The 23,258-nt window shown below is 40.1% G+C and overlaps 1 protein-coding gene across 2 annotated transcripts in view; it reads right to left on the reverse strand.

Annotated features, from left to right (window-relative positions):
- Positions 1-23,258, reverse strand: part of MAML2 (mastermind like transcriptional coactivator 2) — a 343,746-nt gene that overhangs the window by 191,643 nt on the left and 128,845 nt on the right. The gene's annotated exons all lie outside the window — the stretch shown is intronic.

Raw genomic sequence — 23,258 nt, forward strand, 5'->3', positions numbered from 1 at the left:
TGCTCTTCTGACATCGTATTTTGACCCTCCTCCCGGAGAGATGTGCGATCCGTGTTCCCTCCTCTCACATCAGGACCTAAGCATATGACTGCTCTCTGGCCAACTGGAATTGTTGCTATGTGACTTGGCTTCCACATGGTTCTCTCTTTTGGGGTTCTTATCCTTGGACCCTAGCCACCATGTTGCAAGGAAGCCAAGGTCACAGGGAGAGGCCACATGGAGTGTTCTGGCTGACAGCTCCAACCAGCCAGCATCAACCGGCAAACATGTGAGCAAGGGAGCTCTCAGGTGACTCTGGCTCTCTCGCTGCAGGCCATTCCAGCTGAAGCCAAACGGAGCCAACCCCTGACTGAGCCCAGCCCAAATTATAGGCTTCAGGGTAAAATAAAGGTTGTCATTGTTTTAGGCCACCAAATTTGGGGGTAATTTATTATACACTTCCAGCTATACTGTGTATGTTCAAGTTTTGCCTAAGAAGGCAGATGCACCCCTGGAAAGATGGCAAGCCTAATGGTTGAGCCCTGGGGTCCTCTAAGGCAGAAGCTGCTTAGCTACCACCTGGTCTTATCCCCTGCCAATGCTCCTTCTATTAACGGGTGTTGGCCATCCTCCAGATCAAGATGATGTTCACATCGTCTTACATAATTACAAAAACACAAAAATTCTACTTTTTCTGCTGGACCTATACAAATATCAGGTATTTAATTTTGTATAACTAGGATAATAATCAAGAAAATGTTACATTACTATGAAAACCTTTCTTTACTTTTTTCTCTTTGCCTGGCCACACACCACTCCCACCCCCATCAAGACTTTACAATATATTATCTGGGAATGAGTCTAAGATGCAAAAAAGTCACTTTTGGCCAAGTGTCAAATCAGCTCTGACATCATAAAGGACTTTCACTACAGCCTACATAAAACTTACCTCTAGTGGCCTTATTCATTTGGCAATGCCTGCCGGTGGCCTCCAGTGACCATTACATCCCCAACTTAAAAGAAACAGTAAAACTATCTGGAAAATGGATACTTTCTTGAAATGTCTGGCCATTGACTGATTCTTTTCTGTTTATCCTCTGCTATCTTTGTACAGTATCAGAAGCAACTGCTACTTAACCCAACAAATCTTCCCTTCTGTACATATTTCCCAGACTCAGGTTTATGTCTCATCCATGTTGTCTGAAGTGGTTAGAATGGCACTTTTTTCCACAGTGGGTACAGGGAAAAGAGAGATTCCTTAATTTTCAACAGATGGAGTAGAAATCATAAGTTAGAAACCTGAGTTCTAATTCTGCTCTTTACTAGATTTGTGTGTCTGTGTGTGTGTGTGTACCTCTGTATACCTCATTTTCCACTTCTAGAAATAGAGCCTAAGATCTGTCCTACCTGCCTCCAGGTTTTGGTTTATTTATTTTATTAAATAACTATAATGCACTTTACTTTTATTTTTTTTTTTAAGATTTTATTTATTTATCCATGAAAGACACACAGAGATAGGCAGAGACATAGGCAGAGGGAGAAGCAGGCTCCCTGCAGGAAGCCCGATGCAGGACTTGATCCCAGGACCCCTGGATCATACCCTATGCCAAAAGCAGACCTCAACCACTGAACCACTGATCCTTGGTTATAGGAACCAAGATCCTATAAAGCATCTTAGAAATCGTCATCTTCTCTAATCATCAAAGTAACATGTCTGGAGATAAAATCAACCAGCCACGCTAAATTTTAGGTATTCCAATGCAGAGCCTTATACATTCAACAGGTATCTATTGGGGGCCTACAGTGTGTCAGGCAGACTGCTAGGCACTTATCTACCTAGAAGAAGTTTCCAGCTCGTCCAGCATTCCTTCTGCACTGAGTGGCCTTCCACCTAACTGACATGATAACCCCCTCATAAACCACAAAAGTCGGGCACTGCTACGAGAAGCTGATGAATTTCAACTAACATTTGCCAAGCATAGAGTCTGGCTAGTGGTTTTACTTGCAATATTTCATCTAATCCTCACTGTTAACTCCATCATGCACATGTCAATATCACTATTTTACAGATGAGAAAACTAAAGATAGAATCTGTTAAGTAGCTTGCCCAAAGCCACGCAGCCAGGAGGAGGTCGGATCAGGATTCGAACCCAGGCCTCAGTGTAAACAAGCCTTTTTTTTTTTTTGTTTTTTAACATTTCAACATTCTCTTATTCCAGGATGCTTCCTGCTGCTTAAAAGAAGGAATGGGCTGAGGGATGTCCTTACCTTTTGCTACAGTAATTTTTTTTTTTTAATCATACCAGTTAGTTATGCTTTTTGGAAACTCTTTCTTCTTGAACATCCTTCCTAAAGCTTTTATAGTCAAGTATCTGCTTGTATTTTCCAAGGTCATGAACTCTGCATTTCTTTTATTAATAGGACTTTAGTTTTTAGAGCAAATTTAGGTTTATGGTGAAATGGCACAGAAGTTATAGAGTTTGACACACACCTCCCCCAACTTTGCAAATTTTTTTACATTATTATCCTTCTCTAGTTCTATAACCAAGTAAGCATGCTTTCCACGAATTCCTGCTATATCTTTTACCATCACTTTATCTAATAGAAATGACCATACCCAGTGTATTTGCTAGAACTAGGTGTAAGACTCAAAAATAAATCTGTAAGTTTGTTTTCTTGGACAGACTGTGGACAAGCTACCTGCAATATGTGGAGGTCAAAAGTTTGCATTTGCAGTTCGGTAAGCAGGGACAGCCTTTGGAGGATGGGGCTCCTGGGCCAGCGCTGCATCTCTTGTCATTGGGTTAGGGTCAACAATACAAGAACCATGATGGAGTAGAGGATTTCAACACTTTATCATTCAGTGTTTGCATTAAACCTAGAATTGCAAATGGAGTGCACAGGACCCTGAATCTAGTCATTACTTTTATGTTTGTCCAATATTTCCAGGATTCTTAAACATTAAATTTTTTTAAAAAAACAGTGTTTCCAGGATTTGCTCTTTGGCACTAAATCATTTGGGGAAGATTTGTGATTTATCTTCCCTCCGCAACCCTCTCCCCCCAGTGGAATTGTCTGGGGAAGATGGAGACATAGAGTCTCTCCCTCATGTTCTTTGTGTGTTATTGGTCTGGTTGGCACCCAAATCTACTACATAAAGACTCTGAGTGCCTTGGTATAAAGAAATCTATGAGGAGCAGCAGCGAGAACCCGTGCACAGAGGCCAAGCTGTTCTCAGAAGGGCTACTCACTGCAGTGACAAAGCTCCAGTCATGTCTGCGAGGCTCCCTCCTGGGGTCCACTAGCCTCAGGACTCTCTGTTACACGTGGCTTTAGAAATAACAGGGCCTTGGGAAAATCGGCCTTTTAGAAAAGGAGCAGCAAAGTGTTAAAACCAAGGTGCTTTCTCTTGGTTGAGCAATTTTGGGCTGACCAGGTATCTTGTGACCAGGTAGCTTTTCGAAGTTTCCAGCGTTTCTACAGGCATCTGCAAGGAACAGTGATGCCTTCTGGGGAGGCTTGACTATGTTAAGACCCGGTTAAGCTCCGGGTCTTCCGCAGAAACCCTGCTGTCCAGGAAATTACTCATGGCTGAAGGAATGTTCATATGAGTCCCTCAGCCCTGTTCGTTCAGTCATGGCCACTGTTCTGGGGTTCAGATCAGACTGTAAGCCGTAGGCCCGCAGCCCAGGCATGGCCTGGGAACTTGCTAGAAAGGCAGGATCTCAGGCTCCACCCTCAAACTATTGGGTCAGAATCTGCATTTTAACCAGGCCTGGCCCCACAGGCACACCACTGTTTGAGACGCCCAGATACAGAACTCACAAATTCCTACCTTCTGATAGATGGCAGAATTTATTTCCCGGCTGTAATAAGCTGCATCAGGTACCTGCACACCAGAGGAAATTATGCAGCAATATAGCATAATTAGCTTTTGCTCCTAAATGAATTATATATTAGCTTTTACAAATTGCCTATCAAATCACAGGAGAAACACAGTACTTTTTGGAGTCCCGGGAGAGAAGAGATGCACCAAACTGTATTATAAAAGTGGTACGGGTATTGCAGAAGGGGCTGATAGAATTATCACTTTGTGAATGTTTGGTATCATGTTGAGTAACTCCCATGCATCATCTCATTTCCCAACAACTCTGCTCCGTAGGAACTATTACGTACAATCCTCATTTTATAAGCAAGGAACAGACGCAGTGAACTTGAAATCCCTTGCCCAAGGTTACACAGGTGGTGGGTGTCAGAGCGGCAATCTGAACCCGAGAGTTCTTGGCTTCAGAGCCCCACCCCTTAACAGCTACAGGTCACCGCTCCTCACAGGGACACAGACTTTCCACAGAGGTGACCATAAGTGCAAAAATCACAAGCACAATATGATTTGATAGACGCTCCTAGATTTAAAGAAACAGGTTTCACTGATGATAAAAATCACTACTCGAACAAACGAACACCTTAGAGTAGCACCTACAGGCCTCCCTGCCACGGAGCTTGTCTAGTCCTTGGACTTTTCTGGTGCCAACTTATGTTCCTTTAACCTTATTCCAAGCTGGTGGTATATCCAGTGATGCTCTGGGGGGCTTTTCTTACTGCTGTGAATCGAGCTGCTCCAGAGCATCATTTGACTGCCTTCTCCACACCTGCTTTAGAAGTTAGATGTGACAGGGACGCCTGGGGGCTCAGCGGTTGAGCATCTGCTTTTGATTCAGGGTGTGATCCTGGGGTGCAGGATCGAGTCCTACATCAGGCTCCTGCAGGGAGCCTGCTTCTCCCTCTGCCTATGTCTCTGCCTCTCTCTGTGTATCTCTCATAAATAAATAAATAAAATCTTTTTAAAAATTTTAAAAAGATAGCTGTTACAGATAAATAAGGTAATATATAAAGAGTGACACATAGTAGGTGGTTAATAAAAGCCACTCTTATCTTAGTTATTATTGCTCAAATACAGATTCTAGGTTCCTGTTTTTCACAGAACTCCAAATTAACCCATGACCTCTGTCAAAAGAAATGTATTTGGAATTTCCTTGACACTCATTAGGTGCTCTAGAAATATTTGCATTTTTATTTCATTTTAGCAAAAAATTTTTAAAAGATTTTATTTATTTATTCATGAGAGACACAGAGAGAGATGCAGAGACACAGGCAGAGGGAGAAGCAGGCTCCCTGCAGGGAGCCTGATGCAGGACTCAATCCCAGGACCTCAGGACCACTCCCTGAGCTGAAGGCAGATGCTCAACCACTGAGCCACCCAAGTGCCCTGAAATATCTGCGTTTTTAAATGAATGGATGAATAAACGAAAGAATGGGGATATTAATTTAGCTTTACTTGGGAATTCATGGCTCGATACTACCCCAGACTGCCTTGGAAGTAAACAGTTGAACTCCCAGTATCAATTATCCAAAATGACTAAGAATTTTAAAATGACAGAGTCATGTTCAGGAATGGGCCACTTATTGTTGTTCTCCTTTGCACTGATATTTTTCACACTGCCCTATGGACTCAGTGCTCCAGAGAAGGCGTTTGCTCCTAACTCCAGCACTGTGCATACTGATGAATTCAGCTGGCATTCGGTCTGGCATTCATGTGGCCGAGGTATCCCTGCCCTCTGGTTAAATGGAGTTGTCCCTCTGATGTTTCTCACTTGGCAATAAAGTCTTAGTAACCAGAGTCATCGCTCCGGCACCCTGCTATTTAATCTTTGCTGGAAAGTGATGAAAACAGACCTCACTTGTATGAGAACTCTTAGGTTTAGTGAAAGCAATGTGAGAAGTTGCCAAGTTTGTGCTTAGAAACAAGCACATGTTTAAAATCTTGGTTTTCTTTTTCTTAAGCTTTTTCAAGTTGGAAGCTTATAACGCAGAGATGAAGTCTGATTTAAGCAGTCTTTAGTTCAGTTTTTAAGATCAGCTTTTGCTTGAACAGAAAATAGAGAGCAAACAAGCCCTCCCCACCCTGCCACCACCCCCATCCTTTCTTGAATAATCCAGAATATTTAGGCAATCTTTCCCTTCCCTGAGGGTGTGATTGTAGCATATTATTTTATTGACTCATGATTAAGAACTTCTGATGGGAAAACCAGTCAAACAGAGAAAACTGGCCTGGGGGTCCCACAAGTCAAGAGAGAACGTATACTCTTACGGTGGCAAGTACTCGAAATAGGAATGAGGAGACTCAACAGAGGAAAACATTCTTGAAAATATGAAATCCTTTATGTGAGCTTTATGCCCCTTATGAGGAAGTCGTTTTTCCTCTATAATGTGTACAAAACTATGAGTGGTAGTTTAAATGACTCTAAGGTTCTAGGAGTCCATGAATGAGTGAAATTGTGTGTGGGAGGGCACTGCCAGTGGAAACTCAGTGGCGAGCATGATGTGGGCAGAGGAAAAAAGCACATGTGAAACACCACTGAAAGGAAGAGTCACAGGAAAATCTTATGAGGCAGCATGCTACAGGGCGAGTCAGAGCAGTGTCAAACATGCTGTGCATTTGCTCATTTAAAAAGAAATCCTACAAGCAGAAGATTTTAAATGCCCAAAGAACCACTGAGGAGAAACCATTACTTTTTCAACTGAACTAACATTCCTGGAATTTAGTCACATCCTATTAGCCAAGAGAAGATTCTAGTTCAGAGCTAGGGACTGGATTTTTTTTCTACATCTGGTTCCACTCATGGAAACAACCACTTTCTGTACCCATTATTCTCCTGACATATCTAGTTTAATAGAAGAGGTGATTTCCCTATTAGTGCCCTGAGGTACGATTTGATGAGGGTTTGGTAATGCATATAAATGGATTTCCATTATACAATTAAAGTCAATAGGGCCCAATCCAGACTTCTTATTGAATTTTTCTTTAACTTGTAGACATTTTGTAGAGACAGTTTGTGCTTATTAACTTACTATCTGGTAAATCTTTATATATCATCTTAAGTATTGGTTACCAAGGGTTAATTTTAAAATTCATTTAAAATGGTTGCTTTAAATTCTCTATTGGAAATATCTGAAACAGGCTTTAACACTGTAAACTAGAAAGAAAAGTAGTCTCCTACCACTATGACTAATTTCAGGTAATTGAAAATCTATGGCCTTGAAATTACAGCAAAACTGGTTCATTTGTGACAGCAAATCAGTTTTTCTCCTGACAGATTTACTAATTCATGTCATGTTTCATCATATCCACTCTGTAGACACACACACAAGCTATTAGAACTCCAAATTTACTATCTTGCTTTCTGTAGGTATGATTGTAGGTGTCTTTGTTGAATTATCCAGGAACATTTGTGGGAAGTAAAACCTTCCTTCAGAAAAGAATATATCAAAAGAGTAAGTAGCTTTAAAAGATGGAACCAGAATATTTATACTGCTATTCAGTTAGCTTAATCTATTATTATTACAAAATATTAAAGATGACTACAAGAATTTTTCCTCTAAAGTTCAGAGTCAAGGCATACTAGGAATGTATATGACTGAGGTTAATGATGTATATACCAGCTGACATAAAGAAAGCAAGAAAGATCTGAATTCCATTTTTCTTACCTGCCTTTTTTTCAAGGAAATGAAAATTTGTTAAGAGAAAATTAAAAAGCCATTAAGTTCACTGAATTTTTACTTTTAATGATGATGCACCTAGAATTGGTGATACCTTGCACATGCAAGATGCAGACAATTTTATGATGGAGGGGATTGGGGAGACAAACATGTGTCTGGTCCTTAATTCTTAGGCATTACCTCATTTAATCTGCAAAAAAACCCCAAAACAGTAAGGAAGTATTATTACAGTTGAGCAGTCTGTTGGTGAGAAATTTTAATGAAATTATTCAAGGTTGTACCAATAGTGAGGGGAAAGGTTGGATTTTGAAACCTAGGTTTGCTTGGTCCAAGAATCCATGATCTTTCTGGCCACCTCTTTTAGAGGTAGTTGTAATGAGTTACATATCCATATCTAGAGCCAATTTATGGAAGAATGACAATCCATAAGGCTCTTACAGCATGCTACAGGACTCTGACCTTGTCTTATTTAATAATTTATGGTGATGACTTGGTTACATTTATAAAACTATGCTTAGTTGATTTATCAATGATATGTCGCTGAGAGCAATAAAAAATAGTTTGAGTAACAGAATCTAGAGGAAAAGTATTTCAACAAGGTGGAACCATGAACCAGTCCTATTTAATAGGGATAAATGCAAGTCTCTGAACTTGGACATAAAATATCAATTGAACAAAATGAACAGGTTGGAGAGAAGCAGTCTAGCAGGCACTAATACATAAAAAACATCTGATTCAATTTAAGTAATCACAATTTTACTGAAGGCCTATTCTGAAAGAGACAACAGGGTCCAGAGAGTTCTAGTAGACTGTAATCTCAATGCCCCTGAATTATATAATGTGACTGCCAAAACAACTAACATCATCGGAGGTTGCAGATGTAGGTGGTCCTCCTCTACCCTGTTTCTTGTCAGACTTTACTGGGAGTATAGTGTTCAGTTTTCTGGATCCCCTATTAAAGGGGGTTAGCTAAACTGATACTTGTTTAGAGGATACACACAGCTAGATGAAGAGAGAACCTGAACTACTATTACATAAGAAAGATACAAAAGACAGAATATTTAAGCAGTAGAAGAAGTATTGTAGGGAAAGCATAAGAGTTGTTTTTTAAAAAAGGTTTATTTACTTATTTATTTGTGAAAGACAGAGAGACAGTGTGTGTATGCACATGCACCAGCATAAGCTGGGGGACAGACAGAAGGAGAGAATCTTCAAGCAGACTCCCACTGAGTGCAGTGCAGAGACCAATGCAGGGCTTGATCCCATGACCTATGAGTTCAGGACCTGAGCCGAAACCAAGAGCTGGACGCTCAACCAACTGAGCCACCCAGGTGCCCCTCATAAGAGTTATTTTTCAATTAGCTAAAGTTCTAGCATGTGAAAGAAGGTTTGAACTAATCGACCCAAATTCTTGCTTAGACCACCTCATAGAGATGTAAGAGGGTGGCTCTGAGAAAATGGACCACCTTGGGACATCTGAGTTCTGTCAGTGACCATGTGAAAGTCCAGCTGGAAGGCCATGGATGAAGCTGTTTGGGCAGGAATCTGTATATGGATTGTTATCCAATTGGGTGGCATAAAAGGCATTTTCACACAAATCCAAGTAACTATGTGATGTTTGAGCTTCTGCAGTTGCTCAGCCCATGAATACACAGGCCAGGGGAGGAGAGGAGAAGCTTCAAAATTGAGTGAGGTTGAGTTGCCTGCAAGGCCAAGTGTCAAGGCAGGCTGAAGAACACGGCTGGGAATCCGTAACACTAGAAAGATGGACAGTCAGGGAACCACACAGTTTCTCTGAAGGATGAGATTTGCTTTCACTTTTGATAAAAGTTACATGAAACACTCTCCAGACCATCCAAGACAAGGTCCTTACAATCCTCTTCTGTGGTCCTTCATAACAAAGAGTGTCATAGTGACAGGTATCTTTCTGAATCTAAGAAATAAAGAGTCTGTCAGGCAAAGAGCTCTAGATGAAGACTGAATGTCACCTGGACACAAATTTATCTTTAAGGTACAAAGACTTCTAAGGTTGCTTCTAATCATAAGACCCTATAATTTCAAAAAAATTGAGATCATCTATGAAGAGGCATTTTGTGATTTTATGATCATATCCCATGTCTTTCAACAAGCACGGCAAAGCTTGTTGGCACAGCTAAATCTTTTCTCATTAGGAAGCATTTTGTCTCCAAGCTAGCATTCCTTGGAATGACCCCTTCTAGCTATTTATTCTCAGCCTCCAATTATCTGGAGGCAGACTAAGACCATCTTCCTGTCCTACAAAGGCCAGTCAGGTTATCCATACTTGGGGTGACCTATACTTGGAACATAGGCCAGCATGAATGATCAACTCCAACTAGACATTGCCTAGTGATCATGAATCATGGAAATTTACCTGGCTTTCTTCCTGTGGGCCATCTGACCCTGCCCTTGTGTGCACCAGAATCAAATTATTTTAAAATAAAAATTCTAGTGCAGCACATTTCTTAGAATAATTTACAGTACTGTGAAATCCAGGAACCATATCTTATGTATACCATTAAAACTCATGGTTCAGGAACCATTTTGTTCACTCTCTGGCTCTTGCCATCTTCCATTGATTAAAACATGTTGTTGGGGGAATGGAACTGTGTAGCACTGTGCTTCCCCAGCTAGAAAGACACTGTCAATTTGATCAGATTGTAATATTCACTTGGCAGAACACCATGTTAAAGACAGGCTGATAGATTGTTTTTTTGAGCTATCCTACTTATATAACATCTTTAGCTCCAGAAATAAGAAGAAATAGTAATGAAACAGCTAATCCTGTGAGGTTCAAAAAGACAAACTGTGTTTTCTGGAACATATTTAAAGCAGCGATGTATTTATCAATTTCAAATGAGGCACTCTCCTTCGTAACAAAATGGAAATTTCTCTCGAAGAGCAAGACCTTGATTTTTCATTGGTCTTTACTTTTTTTTTTTTTTTCAAAAAATAAAATGTAAGTAGCATATATTTGTCTTATCCATTTACTTTAACCAGGCAAGCTACCCATTTTAGGTATCTGCACATACTACTAGGGCCTGTATTTTAAGAGACAGAACAGAGGCAGCTGACAAATTCCACCTTGTGGTCTTTTCCTTTCCAATTCTCACTGTAGCTGTGTCTGCAGAGGGAACAATCCTCAGAGGGTAGAGGATCTACCCATGCCTCCTGTTATCTGGACTCGTATCCTTTTTACACACCAACTGTTTGTCTAAGTGGAATCAAATGAGACAAAGCACAGGTCTCTCCATCAAAGGATAAACCACATAGAACTAGCCTCAAAATAAGAAACAAAAACTGATAGCCACAAAAATAAAAGGAAGACAAGGCTCTGTAATAGCAGATTGGGTGGTCAGTGCAATAAATTCACGCAAATGGTCAGTTGAATTGGAGGCTGGAGTGGCAGAGTGGAGGGGGGGGGTCAGGTGGGGGTGGAAGATATGGATTAACTAGGCCAGTTTACTTACCTTATTAATGGGTCAATTCTGCTCCAGTTTGAACTGGTGGCACTGTATATACATAGCTGATGCCTACATCTGAACAGTTAAAGTAAAGGTGAGAGTTTAAGACATTCTCCAGATAATTTGGGAAAGGCAGTAGCTGGGACTCAAATTATGTAGTGTGGCTTCCTCCCCAGTTGGAAGCCACACTAGATAATTTCCTCCATGTCATTTTGTCTGAGCTGAAAACAAGTCACCTTAACTTACAACCTGGAATTGGAGGAGATAAAATCTAGAAAAACAAAGAAGCACATTCTGAAATGTTGCTTTCTTTTGTTCAGATGAGCTAAATGTGTCTCTTCTTTAGTAGCCAAGGGCATAAAAACTAAATGCAAAATTCCTTGGGGAAAAAATGTTGCTACAGGGCTGAGTCCATTGGCTCCTTTCCCTCCCTTTATTCCCAGGAAGAAAAGACACTGAAGGGAAGGCATTAAAATCCTTCTGAGGTTCAATTCCTGATTCCTCCCTGCCCCTCAACCTCTCCGGCTTCTCTGACATTTAAAAGAACACTGTCAAATAGGTGAGATCTTATATTTAGAATTAAAATACTTAAAAATTTCTAAAAGAAAACATACAATTTTTTGATACATATGCTTGTGTGGGAAATAAGAGATTAAAAATATTCAGACCCTGAACTTATTTTTTCCTGGTTGTTTCTGTGTGGGCAAAAGGAAACTCAGAGGGCTAAATATTCTGAACAATGTGGACATCCAAGCTATATAAACCAAATCTTCCTAACTCATGTTTTCCCTCAATTGTAGGCTATTCCTCCTATTGATCCAACTTCTGATAGAACTCCAAGTCATGCTATTGATCATTCATGCATTCATATATATATATATATATATATATATATATATATATATATATATCACAAAGTCCTGAATAAGTTGGTGCATCCCTGAGAAAAACATAAAATATAATCAATATATTTGCATTGACAGAGTATGCTGTCATGCTTTCTTAGATTTTACCTCTGTTTACAGAAACGCCTCAACTCACTACTTGATGGTGCCTGGAAACTCCAGTACAGGCGTAAGAATCCTTTCCCAAGAGCACTCAAAGACGGTAAGTGACCAGAGGAGGAAAGCTCAGGGGATGAGCTTCTAGGAATGACCCAGAGATGGAGAAGTTTTGCATTTCCTCCACTGGTGAGGTACTGAGGAAGATGGAGGTGGTTCCTCCATCAGCTCACAAACTCAGAAAGCTAAACAGGATTTATCTATATCTTTGGGTATCTGCTTCACTAAGAAAATAATGACTATTCTCTACTACCAAACACACAGGCAGAATAGAAAAAGAGTGAAGCATGATTTATTAGGACCCAACGGAAGAGAAGAAAAGGTTACACAAAGTAGCCGGGACACACACACATCCATGGTGTGGACAATTTCCAATGACTCAGCAAAAAAGTAAGGGCCAGATCTGTATGCCTGAAAATGAGCTATTAGCAGTTTATTTGAAAATTATACTCTGATGATGAAACTACTGTCAATTTTTAAATAGCAAAAACTACAGGCTCTGCCATCTTTCCTCTCTTGTCGATTTGCAATAAATCACAAAAGAGTTAACATTCTCTCCCCCTTGATCCCTAAAGCAAGTAGGTTAATGGTTAATTGTACCAGTGGGTTATGTTCATAGAATAGAAGCACTGTCATTATATATGTCAAGAGAGTTCAACTTCTCTGATCATCTCATATGTTTTTTAAATGTATAATTTCACAGCATATACCCTTACAACAAAGACGAACGAGCTGAGCATGACAAAATTAATTAATCACTAAATTCTTAGAGGGTAAATATGACTAAAAAAGTGACTTGTTAATTAATGCTTTGTACACACAACATTATTAGCGATCGCATGCTCTTAAAAGCAAAAATGGAGGAGACAGATTGTTGTTCATGTGCTTTCTTATAACGATTGAGAAAATAAATAGCTCGTGCCACTGGGGTGATTTTCATTCTAGAAAAAGTTATTTCCAGTCAGTCTCAGAAAAGGACTCTACTTGAAAAACCTTTTTGCAAGGTGATGACTTTTCTGGGCTGCATAAAACCCCTTCTCTTGGGGGAAATGCTATCCTGTTTGCCTAGTCACTTGCTTTCTGATGGTCTACGTATGCCAAGAGAAGAGACCAGTGCAACCAGACAGTGCAAAGGGACTGACGACTGAGATGAACCAGTGGTAATGCAGAGGGAGGACTGTCGATCTCACCCACTGAAGGGTAAGGACGGACTGTAGAATCCCATCGCAGTTCCAGTGGAGAATGCAGGATGCCCTGTCCTCATGCTGGAAGCCAGAGGTCCACTCCTAGGTCCGAAATATTCCTTGGCAGCTCTCTCAGCTCCAAACAAGAAATCACCCCTGTCTGTTATGCTTGGGGTAAATAAGAATAATACAATTATAAATTACGGGCAGTTTATCCTTCACCTGCCCAGGCCTCTTAGAATTGCTGGCCTTTTCTGTCTCAGACTTACTCCCTTTCTTCCTCCCCACCCACACTTTCCATAACCCAATGGTCCCCTCTGTCTCAAAAGGATCGAATCCATTTCTGTGTGAAGTTAAATCAATGTGTTATTCTTGTGGTCCTTGCATGTGGAATGTTAAGCATCAGGAGACAAATGGCAGTAGGTATTTGAGGGCAGGAGTTTAATCAGTGCCTGTAAAAATCACTGAGGAGAAAAGGCAAAGATGGGTGGCCAGCTCAGGTCACTATGGTCTGGGAGGCCAAGGCAGCTCACATGCAAATTATGCTCTCGGTGTGGTCAAACCCCAAGTGGTGCCCAACTCACTGAGACTACTCATAGCACATTCTCCAGAAAAGATAAAAATCAAACAAGGTTTAAGGCCAGGGACACATGAACAATAGTCTATATAGCAAGGAGCCCCTGGCTCCTCCCTCAAGCATAACTAATTTTAAATAATAGAAAATAAACCTGCATCAATTTTTGGAGCTGTAAATCCAGTCTCAGTAATTCTGACCTCCATTAACATAGTTACTATTTCAAATTCTGCTGTAACAGTTGCTCTGACTCTTTGGGGGCTGGGAGGCAATCCAAGTAACCAGAGAGAAGCAATTCTTTTACACACTCCAATCCCACCATTCCAGAAAGAATGTAAGGGGGGCCAGGGCAAAGGACAATCTTTTTTTTTTTCTTTTTTTTTCTTAAGATTGTATTTATTTACTAACCAGAGACACAGAGAAAGAGGCAGGGATGTAGGCAGAGGAAGAAGCAGGCTCCCTGAAGGGAGCCCTATGTGAGACTTGATCCCAGGACCCCGGGATCATGACCTGAGCCAAAGGCAGATGCTCAACCACTAAGCCACCCAGGTGCCCCTGTCTTGCATTTTAAAAGATCACTAAGGACAATGTGGATAATGGCCTGAATGGCTAGTAGATTACAGCCAGGATGACATGTTAGAAGGCTATCAATTGACCCCACAGCCACTCCTTCAATCCTTTCAACCACATCAAGGTAAGTTCACTCTCCTAGGCATAGCTCATTTACCTCAGGATTTCTCAGAAGATCAGAAAATGCTCCTCTATCTAGTACCTGAAGTCAGACTCACTGACTGAGGGTATGTTCTAATTCTACCAACTGGGAACACACCTAATAGCTCGAATGTTCTAGATCAGGTATCATGTCTTCCCTACGTCTTTTCTGAGAAGAGTAAATTTCTGACTGACAATCACCAGGTCCCTCATTTGTTCCTCATAGGATATGATCTACTCAATTCTTTAAACCAACACTGGGGTCTTAGATGGAGGGTCTCTGTCCTCTCATCATCCTGGTGATCTACCTCTAAATTTATTTGCTAATATCTCTTTTGTAGTGTAGCTCTTGGAACTGAAAAACATACCCCAGCTGTGCCATGTACAAGACAGAGTGGGAAAGGCTGTTCACTCCCCAGGGAGATACCACTAGTTTTCTGGGAAGTGGAGAGAGCACCGGTAAAGTTCAAAAAGGGAGAACAACATTCATCTTTTCCTTCATTAGTCATATCATCCCCAATTTTTGGTTGGCCACATAACTGGCCCAAATACAGGCTACATTTTTCAGATACTCCTACAGCTAGGAGTGACCAGGTGACTAAGATTTGTATGGAAGTATTGTGTGGGGCTTCTGAGAGGAGTCGTTAAAGAGAGGGGTGGTCCTGGCTGCTGGTACCCCTTGGTCCTTCTTCCTGACTGGGCCCCTAGCAGCCATCCTGTCTTACCTCAAGGGAGCCACACACTGAGGCTCATAGAGCAGCAAGAGAGAAAGAATGTAGATAGATCCCTAACCTGGATCCTATCTTCAAACTTCTTTTACAAGAGAGAGAAATAAACATCTACGATGCTTATCTTACCGTTATGCTGCATTTTCCATCACTCACAACCAGAGCTAAGCCTGTCTGACACACATTCTTTATTTTGGAAAAATTATTTCTATTAATGCAGCCTAAGAATTTGCTACCTCTATCAAACCACACTATGAGATGTTTTTTATCCTTTTCCCTTGATCTGCTATTAAGTCATCTATCTGTTTCCTTCACTGAAATGGTACATGAAAAACCACCAGGGATCTTCGTAGGAAGGCTGGTTTCAAGAATGGATGAAGAGAGACATGAGGCACTGGGCTGGGGCCCCACTCCTCAGAGGCTGTATCCTCTCTAAGATTTAGGTGTCACATTCTTCCTAAATGTGACTGTGAGTCCATGTGAGTCCATGATCAAGTCATGACAAAATGAGCACTTCATTGTCTGTCATGTAGAACTGGTCTGGGGCGATGAGTGGGGCTGCTGATGACTCCATTGTGTTGGGAACCTATTTGTCAGTGCTTCTGCTGAGGTCTCACAGCCCCTCTTCTTCTAGTTCTCCCATATCCGATCCCCTGATGCATGTAGTCTTGCTAAATCTAAGTCTGCTTAGTCAAAAAGCTTTCTGTTGACTCATGTGACTATGCATCACGACAAAACAGCAGCATCATTAATTGGCAGGAAGCCAAACCCACCTAGAAGTCTCCATGTTTTCTATAAAAGATGAATAAAAAAATGAATGCAAAAGTCCTTGCATGTCTCATCAATTTGGATGAATCCCAAAATGAGGACTAACCATTTAATGAAACAGGGTTTGGCTTCGAGTTCCAGCCAGAAGAGAGTAACTTTTTAGCATGAAGGAAACTTTATTGAAAACTTCCCCCTGAGGGATACAGAGGGGGATGGTGGCCAAGAACCCACTTGGGTAAATTAAGAGAACAAAGTGATAGTACTTCACACATATCTGAGGAATTCAGTTATATTATTGTTATCTACTAGAAGGTAATAAGAACCTTAGTTCAAACAGATGAGAAGATTATAATAAATATGTAAACATGACCTTAGTTAATGTCCTTGCTCATAATCAATCTCTGTGTATACACTCACTAGCTCACTTACTATTTGGGGTAACCATAACACCTCTGGTCAGGAGAACCCATGCCTGAGCTCTACATTGTCCAGGTGTGAAATGGGTAAGTTCTAGCTTGGACTAACTGACGATCCAAGACCATTTCTTGAACCAGGTCTCAGGGTAAATACAATTCTTCCAACAAGCCACTAGCTCGACTTCATTCTTTTTCCTCTGTTTCTCTATGAGGAATGAATGGAATCTCTCTTGGGAATTATCCTGTGTCTAAGAAGAAAACAAGCACAGAAGTTCCCACATTTGGAAAACTAAGATTTCATCAGAGAAGGATGTCCTAAGTTAGTATGTTCCTCACAGCAACACTCCTGCAATTTATTATTTCCCTCAGGGCACCGTTATGCCTCACACTGCCACTTCTTCCTGCTGACATCTTAGAGGCTTCTTGAGAAGTTCAAATCTGCAGTATTGCAAAGTGTGGGGTGCGGAGGTGGGGAAAGGGGTGCAGGGATGTTGAAATGTCATTAAAGGTCTGGCTGAAAATGGCCATTTCAAGAAATAAAGCAACAGTATACAACGCAATCAGAGAGCAGTGGCACCATTCCTTCCTCACATGACATGAGCAAAGAGATGACAATGGACGGAAAAAAATAGGAAAGACAGTAGTATGTAACAAAAACAACCAAGATGGTAAACACTTCTGAACTTTCTCGTTTTATGATTTGAAAGCAAAATTTCATGTGATTACAATGACTTTCACCTCCTTCGAAAACAAAGGGCTGGTTTTTCTTGCCTCTTTTTTTTTCTTAATAAAGAAAGAAAATAAAGCCTTCATTCATATGTATGGCATGTATGGCATGAGATGTGAAAATACATTGTAAAGAATTATTTTCAGGATTAATTATTTAGAGCAAAAAATATGTATGTCGTTGTATACAACTACTTGGGATAATTATTTGCACCTACTTGATAGATCTATACAGCATTTCTCTCTACCATGTATATATGACTCTTTAAAAAGGGAAGTGGATCCCTGGTTACTCAAAAAAAAAGGACAAAGAGTAGGAGGATGGAGGATGGGGAGGAAGAGAAGTAGGAGGTTTAATTGCCTGAAGGAAATGTGAGTTCCCCAACTATAACAGTATCTTGTCACGTGCCATTCCCTCATAAACTCTGCATCCTCTAGAAGTCTATTTAGAATAACGAACAATTACCCTAAGTCTGGAGTTTAATTCAGTATGTTCCACGTTCTGGTATCATTAGGATTACTCCATAAGAATGACTCACATCAAGGACCTACTTGTAGTCAAATAAGTAAAAAGTGTTTGTGAATAAATGAAAATGTCTATTCATATAAAAGCCTGTATAGTTCAACTGCAGTCACATGAAAACCTAATAAAAGGACTTGGGGAAGTCTATAATGGGACCATGGCTTCACTGCAAACCACAGACAAGGAGGAAGATTCTGTCAACTCCATTTTGGCTGAGATAGAAAAAAAATCATGCAAGAGGGAGTAGCTTTCCAGCAGTTTTATTGGTATAATCAAGTACATATGAAAAGGCACAACATGGTCACCAGCCATGGAATCCTAGAATAGAACCAGACACTCTTTAGGAAAGTGCTAATTGCTTCAATATATTTCTGCAAAGCTGGCAAAAAATCAGAGATTGGGAGAGTGGAGGTAAAAGCTTGCTTTGAGTACAAATACTCTGATGTGAAAGAGAAGCCATTCGAAATGGGCCCCACCAATGACTAATGTTTTGTTCAAGAGGGTACATATCACCTGTAGAATGTGAATTCCCAAAGGAAACACTGAATACAAGGCTTTGGCTAAGGTAAGAATGTGATAAATACCTGTTGAAAATGTGAACCTAAATTATCTTTTTTATCACTTATAAATGACAATATAGTCAAAACCACAAAAGACTACAATAATACACCCAAACTCTAATATATTAGTTTAACCAACAAACATTTATTGAACACTTACGAGATGCCAGGCTCTGTTTCAGGCACTGGAGATTCAGCAGAACGCATGACAGAAAGTCCCCGACTTCATGGCATTTATATACCAGTGATAAAGCTACGGCATATCTGGATCATTGCCTGAACTAATGTGTTTAACACTCTCTAAAGGATGGAAATTTTAATGTTTCCTCAAATTATTTCACCATGAATATACTAATCAAGTGGTTATACACTTCTTAGGAATCACTGCTTCTAGAAAAGAATGCAACAAGTCCTATCAGATTAGACCTAAAAATGTGCAAAATGTTTGCTGTCAGATCTGGCTCTATACTTATTAGGCCATATTCATGATTTATAAATATCCAGATTTATTTTTTTTCAATATCAGTCAGCCATAAGACTGCTAGCTAAAAAAGATTGCACCCTCTCTCTCGAGGCACTATATTCCAGTGGAAGAGGTCCCAAGTCACAGAGATATACATTTAGACACCAATGACCAAATGCAAACATAAGTGATTACTAACTCCAACACAAAAATGCTTTTATGGTGTAGACACTGAAATTAATCTATAACATCATACTTAGGAACAAGGGAATCAATGAGGGTCAGCCATGTATAAAAATACTTGGTTTATGTAAGGGTCTATTTGTTGACATGTTTACCAGAAAATTCAGTCTGATCATTCTTAATGAGTTCAAAAGTACACTTTAAATTGACATCTTCTTTTCTTATCTACTGTATTAGTAAAGTCTTGACAGGAAACAGGTGGTGCACTCCAAGTAGGATAATTTGTGGAGAAGTTAAGGATTAATCATCCAGGTGTAAGTGGGGTGTAGGGAATCCCAAGGGATAGAGTGGGAACCCAGGGCTAACAGCAGAGTCACCATCCCTAGGCCTGAAGCATTTGAGGAGGAAGAAGTTTCTGGAAGCAAGGAGAGAGTCCTGAAGAGTAGGCTGTTTTGTAAGGAGCAAAAACTTTCTGGCCAGAGCAGGGTGGAAAAGGGTGGAGATGGATCCACAGGGGCAAATGGAAAGTATCTGACACATACACAAAATATGCTATTGCCCAACCAAGTTGATTAAATATTCATTCAATGTTTATTGAGCTTCTACTAGGTGCCAATCTCTGTACTATGCAAGGACTCTACAAGAGAAGTCATGGTGTTTGCCCTCAAGGAACTCAGATTCTAGCGTGGGCAAGAGCCATACAAACATACTAAGTAACTACACTGCTCCAGGCAAGTTCTGTAACGGAAATATGAGAACGTGTTATAAAAACAAAGGATGCTGAGGAGGAGCTATCCTTTGGAAATGGACATTATTAAGGAATTTGCTGACAAAGTCTTACCTGTACTATCAAGTCACTGAATAAAGGATAAAAAAGAGGTCACTGAATCATAGGCCTATTGATATGTTTATAAAGATAAAAGCATATGCAGTAAGAGGTCTCAGCAAAGACCTTAGATGTGTGTGTGTGCATATATGTGTATGTGTTTAATCACAACTCATATCAGCAATAGTTCAGCGCCTTCGAGTTATAGGGGAGGAAATGTGCTTAAGTTCATCCAGCTAGTTAGTAGCAGAGAGAGAACAAGGACTCAGGTCTCCTGCCTCCCTACCACAGTGGCCCTTAGGGCCCTCTACATGTTTTAGAGATCATGTGAGCTGCATTGCATGGAATCCGTTCCTTTCCTTCTCTCATCACGGGTCTACTATATTTCATTTCTTTTTATTCTTCATTCTTCTTGCATTGATTAGAGGGCCTCTCAAAATTGGTATCAATTAAATTCTTAAAAATCAGAAGCTCAAATCCTTAAATCTGTTACTAAGCAGTAAACTTCAGTAATGTGTTTTTCACTCTACTATTTGTGGTAGCCTGTACTTTCCTGGTGTGATTTCTTTTTATATAATGTGTGAATTTTACAGTATGATGTCAACATGGTGAAATGCATAACCATATGGTTGCCACATAATTGAATGCTCCAATCTGTGAATTGTTCCTTGAGCAATTACTGTAGTGACCTAATTGTTGCCATTTATTGTGTTGTTAGTAACGATTATTCAGAGTCCTCAGAGCAGCTGACCCTTGAGCTACACAAATTTGAACTGTGAGGGTCCACTTATATGCAGACTTTTTTTTTCTTGATAAATACAGAAAAATACTGTAAATGCATTTTCTCTCCCTCCCGAGTTTCTTAACAACATTGTTTTCTCCAGCTCACTTGGTTGTAAAAATACAGCACACAATACATGTAACATACAAAATATGTGTAAACCGACTGTTTATATTATCAGACAGTATTCTGATCAACATCAGGCTATTAGTAGTTAAGTTCTGGGGGAACCAAAGTTGTATATGAATTTTTGTGCAGTGTCAAGTGTCCCTAACCCTTGTACTCTTCAAGGGTCAACGCAGCAGACCCACCAAGGTGTTTCATTCACTCAGTTCTACATGACTACATGTAACTTCCAGGGACCATCCTCAGGGCCTTAACAGGATGCCTGGTACATTGTAAATATTCTGTAATGTTTCATCTTAAAACATTTAGTGTCCAGGATCTGGTATATTTCAGGCACTGAATTTGGGATACAAAGATAAATAAGACATGGTCATTCCTTTCAAGAAATTCAAGTTAAGTTGAATTCCATTTTACCGACTTGTACTATGTCCAAGGACCAGGCTGGTGAAGACACGGTAATGAATAAAAGTGTATGATTTGTGTTGCCTAGACTAGAGCCTATGAATGTGTGGTGGTTCACAGATTGAATTTCCTTGGAAAGCTGGATGAGCACTCTTACAACAGCCCAACAACAGCTCACTGCCCCTGAGAGCCTGCATTCTACTCTTCTAATTTACAAGCTGATTCGTAGAATTCACCTTGTCATGAGAACCCCAAATAGCTGAACACTGAGGTCGTGATCTCTAGAAGGAAAGAAAGCTGCATTTTGGGTTTGATCCTTTGGCTGCTTTGTTTAGTTTTCCATGTGAACCCTCAGCAGAAGATTTTTACACATTTAAGAGGAAATAAGGTTTACTTCTATGCCTAAAGAAAAATTGGTATCTTTGGCAAGAAAGTACCTTTTATGAGCTTTCTGGATCTAAATACCTGCCTTAATTTGTGTTTTGATGGAACTAATAATCACTATTGGGCAGGTTAAGCTATAAAGGTTTTTTATCACTTAATCTTTTCCCTTATCTTTTCAAAATGGTTTGGGAACATAGAAAACAATTTAGCTTATATGTCATTAAAAATTAGCTTATTTCAGGCAAAATGGATCATAGTGATTGATGAATATTAATACAGAACAAAAGTAAATAATTTGACTGAAATGTTTTTATTGCAGCGAGAATGACATTGCCAGAGGCCAAGAGTTATCAGGTAATCCATATCATCCTGTCCTCTTTAGACAGAAGGTAAAAGAATACAGGGGTTTTCTTCTTTTATTCTTGCCTACAAACATCACAAACAAATATAGTCAACTACTAGAAAAATAAAGGCCATCTTGGGTGTGGATTTTGGGGCAACTCTGCAACTCCATAATACTGTTTCTCAAATACTTCAGAAATTTCTGGAAATAATGGAAGTATAAATAAGAACACTAGAAAAAACATATAGTTTCAGAGATATCATTTTAAAATCCTAACTGATGAATAAAAGAAAGACAAAAATTATATAAACCATGAAATGTTAAGAGGATAGAAAAGGGCAGGGAAAGATATCAGCCAGCCTCCTGAGAAAACACAGTAAATTTGCACCATAACATTCTTTCAAGGTAAGTTAAGGAAAGATGCTAAATCCGTTTCCCCTTTTATTTTCATAAGAGATTTACTCTGCCCTCAATGAAGCCACTTGTTTTCCTGTAACAGTACCAGCTAGATTTCTCTATTATAATCTGAAAATCTGTGGCTTTAGGGTGCTTTTGAGCATTGCCCCTTCTGCTGTGTAATCCTGCACTGCAAAAGATGCCATTTCAGTTATTTGCTGGCCCATCTTTTCAACTCCTTAAAGTTTACAGGGCAAATTGTGTCCAAAACTCAATATAATGTTAAAGTGACTATTTTTTTAAGATTACTATTTATTCATGAGGGATACACAGAGAGAGGCAGAGATATAGACAGAGGGAGAAGCAGGCTCCCTGTGGGGAGCCCGATGAAGCATTCTATCCCAAGACCCTGGGATAACGCCTTGAGCTGAAGGCAGACATTCAACCACTGAGCCACCCAGGTGCCCCCGAAGTGACTATTTAAAGTCAAGGTATGGTACTGTCTAAGACTCGGAGACTCTTGGTTCTATTGGTTCTTGTTCTAAGTTCATAACTGCCCAAATTCGTTAGTAAGTTGAGGTCACCTTAAGGACTTTGCCTCATCCTTAAATGAAGTTGGTTATAAACAAATTTCAGCCAGTAGTTACCCCATATACTAAACTGATCATAGATTGTGCCCATCTACATCACTGCCCAACACTGCCCCCTTTTCATACAGGCACACAGGGCTGCCCTTTGGTGAGGGTGGGTCCTGGTTCGCCAGGCAATATCCATCCCCTCTGCTGCTTGGCCTGCTGGGTGGTGAGGCTGGCTCAAGACATACCACTGTATTTAAAATAAAAGCAGTGCTGGAATCCACTTTACTGTGTGGTGGTTAACTGCTGTCCCTTAAAAAGTACCCAGGCACAATGTGCCTGGCTCTAAGTTAATGATGATCATAAAATACAACAAATTCCAAACTGACTGATTCAACGACTTTGAATCTTGCCATTATGGAATAAAGAAGCTACTTTCAGGATTTTCTTATTTTTTAAAGCTGATGTCCTGGTTGTATAAACATATATAGTCATCACTAAATAGATGTC

The sequence above is a fragment of the Canis aureus genome, chromosome 23, assembly GCF_053574225.1.
Source record: "Canis aureus isolate CA01 chromosome 23, VMU_Caureus_v.1.0, whole genome shotgun sequence".
Taxonomy (NCBI): domain Eukaryota; kingdom Metazoa; phylum Chordata; class Mammalia; order Carnivora; family Canidae; genus Canis; species Canis aureus.